The 13,807-nt window shown below is 42.1% G+C and overlaps 2 long non-coding RNA genes across 2 annotated transcripts; both read left to right on the forward strand.

Annotated features, from left to right (window-relative positions):
• The first annotated feature begins 414 nt into the window (after window positions 1–414).
• LOC306792250 lies at window positions 415–1,281 on the forward strand. The gene is made up of 4 exons (XR_013772804.1): window positions 415–529; window positions 796–885; window positions 974–1,078; window positions 1,170–1,281. It is a non-coding gene; the product is annotated as an uncharacterized lncRNA (long non-coding RNA).
• A 4,908-nt stretch (window positions 1,282–6,189) lies between these two features.
• Window positions 6,190–7,631, forward strand: LOC306792801. Its single transcript, XR_013772844.1, has 3 exons — window positions 6,190–6,363; window positions 7,096–7,171; window positions 7,327–7,631. It is a non-coding gene; the product is annotated as an uncharacterized lncRNA (long non-coding RNA).
• The last annotated feature ends 6,176 nt before the right edge of the window (window positions 7,632–13,807 follow it).

Raw genomic sequence — 13,807 nt, forward strand, 5'->3', positions numbered from 1 at the left:
TCAAGTAAGTCACAATCATCCTGTTTTAAGTAACGCTGACATGCCGTCGGACAGAATTTCTTCTCTTTCTTTTGCGCCTCCATCCACTTCATGCAGGCACTTTGCAGTTACTGATGCCAGACAATTTGAGGAGATGTGGCTTATGATTGATGTGGAGGTGAAGCAACTGGTGGAGAGGGTTTTGGTCATCAACTCGCTGATCTGCAAGGAGCACCTTGGTTTAGCCGGGGAGCGAACTCCCCTGGAATTCATGGAGCTCTCTGGTCCCATCCAGCCTCAGAAACAGGCCAGGATGCCTGCCCGCCAGGCTGTCTCCCAGCTGTTTCACACCGGGCAGAATTTACAGTGTAGTCAGAGGATGATGGACCTCTCAGTTGGGCCTAGGCCGGAGACTGACACTGAGAGCATGGATAAGGAAATGTACAAGGAAGGGAAAACGGTGCAGAGTGAGAGTGCTGCCGAGGTGGAGGAAGGGAAGCAGTCTTTGGAGACATTGAAAAAAGTGATGGAGCTGCTGTGTGATGAGGCGGTGAGAAACAAGTTCATTGTTAATGTTTATCACTGGAAGAGTTTATTAAGCAGATGTGTGTACAGAAGCGGACAAGAAGTTGACACAAGTCTTTTTTTTTTCAAATGACAAATATATTTTCATCAAAACGAGTAATAACATGTGTCTTTAAGCATACAATATATCATTTGAAACAGGTTTTGGTTGTTCTAATAACTCTATTCAACCATCTATGACCTTATGTGACACGCATCTTCAACCAAAAGTGTCCCTTCCTTCTGTCTCAGGGCTTCCTGATGGAGGATAAACTCCTAAACCTACTGGCTCCCCTGGAGAAGGAAGAACAGACTGTTGTGAAGCTGGGCTCTCTGCTTTGCGTGAGTTCCTGTCGTGTCATGCATCAGTGTACTGTTGGACTGTATGGATCAAATACTGAACAACCTGCCATCTTGCCTTCTCTTCCAGTCGTTTGGCATGGAAGAGGAGGATGTGCCCAAGTTGGCTGAATTCTTATTGAAGTAGAAAGATCAGCAGAGAGATGAGACTGAGATCAGGAGGGGCAGAGATGAGGTTTGCTGTGGATTAATGCTTGTGGAGAATATGGCCTTGAGTCTTTGACATACAAGAGGATTGTAATTAGTACTATTTTGTCTGCCTGCAGGATGTTTGTGTTGAGTCGGGTGAATCCAGTCACAAGGAAGAGGATGTGGAGACCAAGTCTATGACTCATTTGTCCTCTGAACTCATCAATCCGAACCATATTCTGCCTGCTCTAAAGAGTTTCCTCGAGCAGCACATGAGGTGCAGGTAAGACCACATTTACACTAAACTACTTATTCATGAGAAATAGATGACTCTCCATCATTACTGTATCTCCACACCAACAGAGGCTGTATTAGGGTTGTCAATTGTACTGTGTGTGAGATTTGAACATGAAATTATGACACCACAGTCTTTCTCCATAAATGTGTGATGTTTATGTTTTTCTGGTGCTTTCTAAGGGAGAGCTCAGCGAGCCAAAATCATAGTTTTCATGTCGAGGCCTGGGATACTTCAGAGAATGAAGCCTACTGGGAGAGTATGGGCAATATAATCTCTGAAGACAAAGTGAAACTCTGGGACGCCACAGAGAACACACTAAAGCAGTACCTGTCAGTAACACCCATGCACACACACACACGCACAAAGCAAAGCAAACACCCTCTGTACTCACATGTTTTGTGTTTTTTTGTTTCCAGGGCCGTCCTGACAGAGATCTCTGACCTCGTCCCTGAGACTGGAGCAGGAGAACACAGAGTCTTTGAACTGAGTATGTGTGTGTTCATGTGTCTGTTATAGTTTTCTTGTGTACGTCACATTGTTTTCCAGGTATTCAATTAGAGTGTGGATTGAAGAACTTAGCTATAGTATGGGGAAAAAAACAAAAAACAGTAAGGTACTATAAAGTCAGATGCATAATATCATAATATAATGTAGTGTTTCTTTTATAATTATACATCTTGTATTCGGCAAAATGATTAATTGCTCAGTCAATTGACTGACTAAATTATGTATAGTAAGTAAATAAGATTTGAAAATGCTTTCCTTTGCCATATTTGAGAAGCTAATTGAATAATTTTGGTCCAGCAAAACAAGCAAATGTGGAAACCTGTTATCTACCTTTCTCTGGCATGTTATAGTACAAAAAGATCAATGAATTAATCAAGACAATAATTGGCAGATAAAACAATAAGGAAAATAATAGTTAGTGTCAGCCCTAGTGTATTCAAATAATCCAATCTATAGATTATATCGGGCAGAAATGAATGTGCCTCTCCTCATCACTCCAAGATCATTCATCTGACATCTTTGATTCTCTGAGGTCAGCACAGAGCCGGATATGCTGTAATCCAAACTCTACTTGGAATCAGCAGAACTGGGACAGTGTGAGGAATCTTTAGAGTATGTGTAAAAGCATTTATATTCACTGTAAAATAAAGCCTTCAATAGATAATGGAGAGGTTGCAGTTTTTATTCTTACAGTCTTATAAAAAACAAATAATTGTAACAAGTAACTCCAGTATTGGTAAGAACAGTTCATATGGGATACAAAGTGGATACAAAATCGTACAATATGGTGGTTTTATCCAGCAGCGTTGAACAGCTTATGGCTGAGCTCTGAGGGGAGAGAGTAGAAGAGCCAGGAACAGCAGACCCAGCACAGTGAAGCCTACTGCCTCCAGGCCAGGATACACATCGTCCTCAGTGGCTCAGCAGCCACGACATGCTGGTACTGGGACGACTGCACAGAGAGATTCTGAGATTAAACAGCACTCACCTTCATACATTATTTCCATGCAAAGATCTGGAGAATATGTCACAGCGGTGGAAGCGTTATTAGGAATCCCAATGCTTTTCTTTGCTTTATATCTTAAATAAAAAAGTAATAAAATTCCAAATGAAAAAAAAAATTCTGTGGCCCCAAGAAGCTCATGAGACAAAGCGTGGACGTCCACTAGCAGATGCTGAACCATCAATACAGAATAGAGACACAACAGGGACTATGCATCACATTGATTCAATATGTGGATTATCACAAAGAATCAAAAAACACAGGACATGATGTTTGTCTGTCCTTTGTGCCAAGATGGTGAGCACTTCCAGGAAATGAACCTTGTTTTGCGTGGTTGACGATCGACAATGTACAGCAAGATATAACGTTAGAGACATGTTTCACATTATAGTAGTAGCAATGCCGATCGTGAACCACCGAGTCTGGCATACAGCATAAGTGGCGTGGTGCTGCCATCTAGTGGCAGCATCATATTTCCAAACATCTGTAATATAACTCAAGGCAAATTTTGAACATTCTGCGCCACACCAATATTGTGTTTTCTCCAAAAATGTATTTTATTCTGGAAAGCTTTGGATTCAGTTTTTGACACATGTTTTATTGGCAAGGCTCTAGTCTATGTTGACCATTTAGGAAATTAAAATGAAAAGGCTCATTAACTCATATCATTTTTACAGGAGAGGTATATGTTCAAAGACAACTTGAACTATACAACTGTTACTTTAGTATCAAATAGAACATAAACTTGACTTTATCACAATTATAAAACTACACTACTCATAGGCTGGATCCTAAAACCATTTGTCAGCTACAAATGAGGTCGGCCAGGCTACTTAAAGAACCATGCAGTTGTTTTAATCAATATTAGACAACGGCACAAGACCAAAATGTCAGTTGCTGTGAAAAACTATGTGAAACATTTAAAAGGGGAACTTAGTGTCTACAAAAATCATGATATGTTATCCTAAAACACAATCAAAAACAGGTGCATAATAGATGTACAATACATAGTATATAACTGACAAATTATTAATGGAGAAATGTATGACATATAGATATATATGCACAGAGCATCACCAGGAGGCATCATATCATTGTGTATATTTTGTGTAAAGGAGGTAATGGGCTCCATGTGTCTAATACATACAGATAAGCAATTAGTCAAATAACAGCAAACTTTTTGCTACACATACACCTGGGGCCTTGCGGCCCGGGAGAGGAGCAGTTTGAGGCAAAGCAACTCATCACAGTAAGAAAGAGAGAAAAATGGCCGCCGATCTACATACTACAGCTCCCAGAATGCCTCAACACCCACCCAGGTGTGGGTGTTTAAGCCACCTAATTGAGGCAGGACTAAAGAGCTGCACGAGGCAGAGGAGAGAAGGAGAGGGAGAGAACAAGGCTGGAAGGAGCTCCGAGAACAAAGTTGGACTGGAGAACTGCATAAAGTCCAGTACAGAAGCAGACTGAGAAGGATTGAAAGAAAGAAGACCCGCTAGCCTGTAAAACCGAGTTTTTTTCTCATATTGTTCAGTTTAATGAGCCATTATCCCCACTTGAACGCTTTTGTTTGTTTTGGACTTTTGATTTAGATAGAGAGATACCTGAGTTGCCTCGTAACAGAAGAATAAAACTTCACCTTTTTCTAGGAATCTTTGATTTTTGTCTGTTTTTGTTAATTACCTTGCACCCCACCCTAGCCTGCCCATGTGACTTCTCATGACATTACACGAGACAGATGGATAGAAAGAAAGAGGGATGGATATAAAGGATGGATGGACTCTCCAAAAACTGGTTTCAGCTCTCATTAATTTGCTCTTGTTCAGTATTTTTACACAGTTGAACACAGTTGACAGTTTTTCTCTTATTCAATTCAATTTATTTTTGTACAGCCAAAAATGACAAATTTGCCTCAGAGGTCTTTACAATCCGCACACATGCGACATCCTCTGGCCCGGAACCGTCACATCGGAACAGGAAAAACCCTTTAACGGGGAGAAAAGAGGGAGAGACTTGTGGGAGAGCAACAGAGGAGGGATCCCTCTCCCAGGATGGACAACAGTGCAATAGATGTCATGTGTACAGAATGAACAGCATAACAGAGTTACAACACATATGACAGAACCACGGCAGGAGGCAAGACCATAGTCCAGGTATAACCAGGATACACGTAAAACCTGCGAGGCGAGAAAGCACACAGACTCCAGGGAAGAAGCAAAGTTAGTAATGTGTGTGTTCAAGGTATCGTGTCAGACAAAGAGTCAGGCAGACAGAGTGAGACAGAAAGTCAGAGAGACAGACAGAAAAATCACAGACAGACAGAGACACAGACAGAAAGTCAGAAAGACAGAGGGACGGCCAGAAAGTCAGACAGACAGAGTCAGAGAGACAGAGTCAGTCAGACAGACAGACAGACAGTCAACCAGAGTCAAGCAGAAAGTCAAAGAGACAGACAGAGTCAGGCAGAAAGACAGAAAGTCAGAGAGATTGTAATCATTGGGCCGTTTATCAAACAGTTACAAACGTCCTCTTTAGGTCCTACAACCACCAGAGGCTCATAGAGGTTTATCCAGGGACTTATACAACAGTTACAAACGTCCTCTTTATCCGACCTACCCCCACCAGAGGCTCATAGAAGTTAATCTAGGGACTTAATCGGGAGTCATATGCAACCCTTTATCAACGATCAATCTCTCCTTTATGGTATGAATAAAGTCAGACAGACAGTCAGAGAGACAGAGTCAGTCAGACAGACAGACAGACAGAGTCAACCAGAGTCAAGCAGAAAGTCAAAGAGACAGACAGAGTCAGACAGAAAGTCAGAGAGACAGACAGAAAAATCGAACTGAGTAGTCTTTAACAATAACATACTGTGGCGCTAGCACAGAATGTCATCACGTCTCATATCAGAGTAATGATAAAATCCCTTCTCTTCTACCTCTAACTAACTAAATCAGTATATTTATTTGTTGCACAGTTGGTAGATGACGCGATTCTAAACACTGTACTGGTTGTAGGAGTCTCTCTGCACAATCAACTCATCACAGAATTCACTTCCTCCTCCGAACACTAGATGTTGGGCAAGACTGCCGTGTTCACACCGGTCGCGTTGATTTTTTGATGCGCGTCGAGATTACATACAAAGTCTATGCACAGACGCGATGAGACTGGCGCGCCGCGATTTTGCGATGCCGCGGCGCGTTGGACGCGTTATTGCAGTGAGGTGGACGCGGTGGACGCGTTGGACGCCGCAAAATCGCCAACGCGCGAGTTGAAATTTTTCAACTTCAGCGACATAATCGCGTGACGCTGTGGCGCGATAGCCTATCAGCGTTGAGTTGCTGCCCCGTCATCAGTGCCGTAGCTCCTGCCGGTGCTGAATCGCAAACAACAATGGAGGACAAATTAATAGTGGCGGCTTGTAGCTTCCCCGAGCTCTACGATACGTCGTCGTATCTCTACCGCGACCGAACTAAAAAGGATATGGCATGGAGGAAAGTAGGTGAGGACGTCGGACAACCTGGTAAGTTATTATTATGTCTTTGTTACTTGATTCTAGCTATCGGTTGTAATTTACTAACTAGCTATATGAGCCATGTTAGCATGAAAGCTAGCCCAACCACCGGCTTTCACACTAAATACGTTATGCGTTCCTTGTCAGATGAGATTTGCCGACGGAAGTGGAAGACTCTCAGGGACACCTATTTGAGAAAGAGGAGAGAGACAGAGAGAAAGAGTGGCTCAGGAGCAGGGCCATCAAAGAAGTGGAAGTACTCTGCGGTTATGTCTTTCCTCAACCCCTTCGTGACTCCCAGGGAGAGTAGCGGTAACATGGGGAGGGTCGAGGGAGACAGTACCGCAGAGTACTTCACAGATGCAGGACCAGACCAGGACGACATGTCAGAGGCAGCAACAGGGCCATCTGAGATTGACAGGAGAGGTTTGTTGAAGTGAAGACACAAAAGCACAGCATAGTTAAGTCATACAGAAAATATTACTACAGCTGAAGTAGTAACGACAGGGCAAAGCAGTGCAAGAGGTTTGTTTTTTTCATTTGGCAAAGCCTGGTTCTGTATAGTCTTCATACTTATTAAAAAAAATGTTTCATGAGCGAAAATAAGTTATAATAAAGGAGCTTTCAACCCTGGGCTCCGGATCTTAAACCACTATACTGTCATAGCTTTGAAGGCAAATTACTATTTAATTAAAGCAGCACTTTTGAGTCATAAAATTGTTTTATTGTTCATGTTCAAAGATAAAACAGATTGGTCATCACGGTGAGGAAGAACCTCAAGGTGCTGCTGCTCCTCCTCCTCCTGCTCCACCCATGGGTATGTACATCACAAAAGTTGGATTGCATTTTTTTGTATAATACAATTTATGCATTCATGGTATGTTTTTCACAATTACAAATATTTACTTTACAAGCTATTGTAGTGATGGGATGCAATAGTTTCACGAAATATGTTGTTTCCATGTCATACAGGAAAAAGAAGGGCCCCAAAAAGGCCAACAGGGATCGAGACGCAGCAGGAGATAGAGAAGCGCCTTCTGCAGGCATTGGAGAGAGACACCCCTGCTCCACCAGCTCCACCAGCTCCACCACAATCTGAGGATGAACTCTTCATGAGGAGCCTGGTTCCTTCCCTGGAAAGATTGCCACGCCAGCAAAAGGAATATATAAAATTGCAATTTCACAAATTAATTTATGATGCCAGCACTGTGGTGCTGAATTTGGAACATTTGGATTAGACATCTGGGGGACAATCTTTCCAGGGAACGAACCAGGAATTAAAAAAAAACAATTAGTTTGTATTTTGTAACAATTAGTTTGTTTTTTGTATATGTTTTTCTATACATTTTCAATAAATAAATGCACTTCATTTCATGTTACTTTGTCCATGTTCTTTATTGTAGTTTTACAAGAAAACTTAAGGATACAACTCTATATATATATATATATATATATATAGTGAAGGACACACTGCTACAACATATATTAAGTAACATTGCAGGAAGTTTGCTCAGTAGTAATGTGTGGGTGGCTCTTAAAAGAGCTGTTTTGGATGTGCTTGGGCATTACACGGTGTCTTGCCATGGGAAGATCTGGAATTAGCAGGGGCTTTGAGGACAACATGCTTTCCATCCAGTGCTCCACAGCAGAGAGGAAAATTCCACCGCTCCTCAAACTGCACAGCAATTGATCTCCACTCCTCTGTGGTGAGCACAGCCACGAACTCCTCCACAAGGCAGTCCCAAATAGCTGTGGCAACATCTGGGACAATACCGGAGACAGTGGAGACCCCGACACGGAAGCTGTTTGCGATGGTCCTAAAGGAGTCACCAGTAGCAAGATATCTGCAGCACAGAAGAACATTCAATTTAACAGAGTTATTGAACATACTGTAGCTGCTAATAGAAGTAGTTTTTATTGATATGACTGCACAGCTGCTGTCATGAATAATAAACATCTTAAATGCTGGTGATTTTCGTAAGATTACGTTATTTTGAGTATTGTCGGACTTCGGATCCATCATGGATCCAAACTCCATTCAGAAAAACTATGTTAAAGTGGCTTCCTTGCCCTGTTGTGGACCGACAAAGCCTGAACTTATTTCACTCTTTCATTAATTCATTTTATGGAACTGCCACTCACCGGAGACAGACGGACAGGCGCTCCGCAGCTGAGATGGAACGCCTAGGTGTCCAGTCGACAAATCCTGGGACCGACCCGAGCCATTAGGTCATCAAACTGGCTAATGGTTAGCCTCATGTAGCGCTGGAAGCAGCAGTCATCCAGACGTAGTTCCTGGAGAAGTCTGTGAAATTCACCGAGCTGTGTGCGCCTACGGATGCTGTTATGGACCCAGAGACGACGGCGTTTGGCATTCCGACGTTTGAGGGACTTCCACAACACGTACAGAGCAGAAATTGTCCTTATTCCTCCGGTTGACGGCGGAAAACAATGGCGGCCAGACCGAGGCTTCCAGGACGATAAACCACGCCCCCTCTCCGGCATCACGTCATGGAACATTCCAGAACTCAGTGACGTCACTGATCCCCATGGGAACATTCCGAATAGAATCTGCATCACCTCATGGAACCTTCCAGAACTCAATGACATCACTGATCCTCCTGCCAATACAACAACAATACAGGCTTATAAAATCACCAACACGAACAGTTGACTTCAGTTCTTCAAGCAAGAAACTGAACTTTCAAGTCACACAAGTCGCATACAGTAGAAGCAAGAAAGCAAAATGAATATACTTTCGGGGTGTATGACAAGACTAACAAGGAATCCTAGTTATTTCACTTGGGTCCTACATAATAAAGTTAAAGGGCAGCGAAAGGTGGTTGAACATGACAATGATGTCCCATCGGCCCGAAATAATGAGCCTGAAGAGAACCTCTTGCTGGCTCCAGCTGCTGAGAATCAGAAGCAAGAAAATCCCAGTTATTTCACGCCGGCCCTATATAATAACCTTCAACGGCGGCGAAAGATGGCGAAACAAATCAATGATTTCGCATTGGCCCGAAATAATGAGCCTGAAGAGAACCTCTTGCTGGCTCCAGCTGCTGAGAATCAGAAGCAAGAAAATCCCAGTTATTTCACGCCGGCCCTATATAATAACCTTCAACGGCGGCGAAAGGTGGCGAAACAAATCAATGACGTCACATTGGCCGGAAATAATGAGCCTGAAGAGAACCTCTTGCTGGCTCCAGCTGCTGAGAATCAGAAGCAAGAAAATCCCAGTTATTTCACGCCGGCCCTATATAGCATATTGCCAATCGATTATTATTACCTTCAACGGCGGCGAAAGATGGGGAAACAAATCAATGACGTCACATTGGCCCGAAATAATGAGCCTGAAGAGAACCTCTTGCTGGCTCCAGCTGCTGAGAATCAGAAGCAAGAAAATCCCAGTTATTTCACGCCGGCCCTATATAATAACCTTCAACGGCGGCGAAAGATGGCGAAACAAATCAATGATGTCGCATTGGCCCGAAATAATGAGCCTGAAGAGAACCTCTTGCTGGCTCCAGCTGCTGAGAATCAGAAGCAAGAAAATCCCAGTTATTTCACGCCGGCCCTATATAATAACCTTCAACGGCGGCGAAAGGTGGCTAAACATATCAATGTCGCATCGGCCCAAAATGATGAGCTTGGAAAGCGGCTAAAGATGGCTGAACATCTGAATGACCTTAAAGAGAGCTTCATGATGCCTCCAGCTGCTGAGACTCAGACCAGAAGTTGGTGGTCTCGCTGTGGCAAAGGTCTACTGACAGCAGGATTGTTTGTTGGTGTCGGTGTCGCTGGAGTGGAAATAGTGAGAACTTTGTGTGGGACTGGATAGTGCAACCCACAAGTGATGGAATTGTGATTAGCACAAAGACAACATTTTTGTGAGTGTGATGTCCACCAAGTTAGCGGGACGTGAAGAGCGAAGCAGGATGTGAAATCCTTCTTTTCAAGTGACTAAGCGTTCAGGAACTGCAAGGTTAAAATAATGTTTATTTCCGTTGTGTAGTGCTGTATGGAATTGGTGTCCGTCTGCGCTACATGTGCATTTGAACTAGCACAAAGATAACATGCGAGTGTGATGCCCACCAATGTGTTGTCACATGTGTGTTATGTATTTTTGTTTTTATGCACAGCCAATATGTTTTAAAGTGAGCACACTTGTTTATTCCAGCAGTAGTTTTACAAGTGACTGACCTAGTGGGAACAATGATGTTACCACTAAAGCCACTAGAAGGCACTGTACTCCAGAGAACGCTAGCACGACGTGAAGAGCGAAGCAGGATGTGAAATCCTTCTTTTCGAGTGACTAAGCGTTCAGGAGAGAACTGCAAGGCTAATGATGTTTCGCATTTTAAGACCATCCTAGTTATAGATTCTGTTATCCTTCATGTTCGAGAACAGTTAATGTGCGTGTACTGTACCAAAAGTAATGTTTATTTTCGTTGTGTAGTGCTGTATGGAATTGATGTCCGTCTGCGCTACATGTGCATTTGAGCTAGCACAAAGATAACATGTGAATGTGAGGCCCACCAATGTGTTGTCACATGTGTGTTGTGGTTTTATGCACAGCCAATATGTTTTAAAGTGAGCATACTTGTTTATTCCAGCAGTAGTTTTACAAGTGACTGACCTAGTGGGAACAATGATGTTACCACTAAAGCCACTAGAAGGCACTGTACTCCAGAGAACGCTAGCACGACGTGAAGAGCGAAGCAGGATGTGAAATCCTTCTTTTCGAGTGACTAAGCGTTCAGGAGAGAACTGCAAGGCTAATGATGTTTCGCATTTTAAGACCATCCTAGTTATAGATTCTGTTATCCTTCATGTTCGAGAACAGTTAATGTGCGTGTACTGTACCAAAAGTAATGTTTATTTTCGTTGTGTAGTGCTGTATGGAATTGATGTCCGTCTGCGCTACATGTGCATTTGAGCTAGCACAAAGATAACATGTGAATGTGAGGCCCACCAATGTGTTGTCACATGTGTGTTGTGGTTTTATGCACAGCCAATATGTTTTAAAGTGAGCATACTTGTTTATTCCAGCAGTAGTTTTACAAGTGACTGACCTAGTGGGAACAATGATGTTACCACTAAAGCCACTAGAAGGCACTGTACTCCAGAGAACGCTAGCACGACGTGAAGAGCGAAGCAGGATGTGAAATCATTCTTTTCGAGTGACTAAGCGTTCAGGAGAGAACTGCAAGGCTAATGATGTTTCGCATTTTAAGACCATCCTAGTTATAGATTCTGTTATCCTTCATGTTCGAGAACAGTTAATGTGCGTGTACTGTACCAAAAATAATGTTTATTTTCGTTGTGTAGTGCTGTATGGAATTGGTGTCCGTCTGCGCTACATGTGCATTTGAGCTAGCACAAAGATAACATGTGAGTGTGAGGCCCACCAATGTGTTGTCACATGTGTGTTGTGTTTTTATGCACAGCCAATATGTTTTAAAGTGAGCATACTTCTGACGGTCATTGAATGTGTTAGTAAACTCAGGGACAGAAAGGCAGACAGGCGAATACACTCCTGGAAGTTAGCCAATAGGAATCGGGATAAATGGAAGAGGAGGTGTTTCGAACAGATGTGGGTGGTTTAATTTCAAGTCTTTTTTTCTCTCTCGCGTGATGGCCCTCGGACGACGGACGTGTTTTTCACCTGAGGAGCTGAGTAGAGTTTTTTGCAAATGGGGTTTTATTGTTTTAATATTTCATAGGAGTATGTACTCCAATGTTTAACTGTAATCGTACTTGCATCAGTGGAAATAAATTCCTTATAATTGTAAACCAGTTTTGGTAGCGTTATTATTGCAGCGTGTGTCGACGGCACAAAGCAGACACACGTGCTCCGGCTTGACTACATACAAACTATATACAGTGAGTTGTATTAGATTAAACTACATATTTGTCCATAATCAAAATCAAACACTTGAAACAGGCCAGTGATGCGTCACAGGAATAAATGATATGCAGACAAAATAAGTCAACTGTCCATCAATAAATGTGTTTTTCTTCAGTGTGGTATCCATTGTCCTATAAACCTGAGGTGCCTGCAGTGATGCCAAATACTTACTGAAAGAAAAATAGCAATGAAAAATACTATCAGTGATAGCTGAATACTTGAAATGCGACACATAAAGTGAGCCTATATGTGATAATGATAAATGCTAAAACAGTGAACATATCTATTTAAAGGTTACATTTAAACATTCGCTGCCCATAAACTACTGGTCATACCAGACCAAGTAAGCCTGTTGCAGAAAACCCCTGAATGTATTGAATTAATGGTGTCTTTTATTGGTAAAGAATTTACTCATTTGTAAGGGATATAATGTTTTATTTCTTTATTCAAAAGCCTTGTAGTCTGGCATGAAAATAGTTTGGAATCTTGGCCACTCATGTTGGTCGGTTTCTGATGCTCCTGTATTGTTCTTATTTATTTAGCAGTCTCCTGTGGTTTTTAGACCTCACTAATCAAATTGTAAATACTCTTCAAAAAACATTGAGAAAAGAATCATCGGCATTTGTGACTCACGATTGTAAAACCAGCAATAAATTGCAATGCAGAGGAACTGTTCTTAATGTATAGCTAGTATTTCTAAGGTTTCTCTGGAAACGGCCACAGTGAGATGATTGATATGCATTTATCCAACATTCCAGATGTTGTACATAATTACCTGTTTCTGAAGTAACCTGTGGAAAATAAACAAATGCTCTTCCTCAAAAACCCTCCTGTCTTCATTTCATCCTCTGGGTTTCTCTTTTCAAACCAGTGCAGTTAATGAAGAACACAGTTCAGTACAAAATGGACAGCCCAAGGTACAGGGCAACAGTATGTGTATCAAGGCTGCATTGTTTCCAGTATTAGAGATGTATACACATGTATATTATCCACTATAATGACTTTAATGCCTACTTGCTGTTAAATCATGCTGCTGTATGTACAAATGTCTCTAAACCTGAAGGATTACGGTCTGATGTGTGAAGTACCGGTAACTACTCTGTCATGAAAATGTATTAAGACAACGTTTCCCTCGTTCCCTCGTGGAACTCGATAAATCAAAAAATACTTTCAACAGTCATGAAAAATAAGTTTTGATTGATAAAATGTTTTATGAATCAGGCTATGAATGATATATTATGACCTACGCCCTCAGTAAAAACCTTCAGAATACACAGGAATGGGAAGTTTGGTGTCTGGAAGTGCAACTGAAGTGGAGATTTCAGGCTCAGTCTGAAAAAAAAGCAACGTTATAGAAGCAAAACAGCCCAGAATTTAAAGAAACAAAAACCTTTCACTCTTCTTTTACTGAGAATCACTTCAACACACACACACACACACACACACACACACACACACACACACACACACACACACACACACACACACACACACACACACACACACACACACACACACACACACACACACACACACACA

This window comes from Melanostigma gelatinosum (genome assembly GCF_949748355.1).
Source record: "Melanostigma gelatinosum genome assembly, chromosome: 18".
In the NCBI taxonomy this organism is placed as follows: domain Eukaryota; kingdom Metazoa; phylum Chordata; class Actinopteri; order Perciformes; family Zoarcidae; genus Melanostigma; species Melanostigma gelatinosum.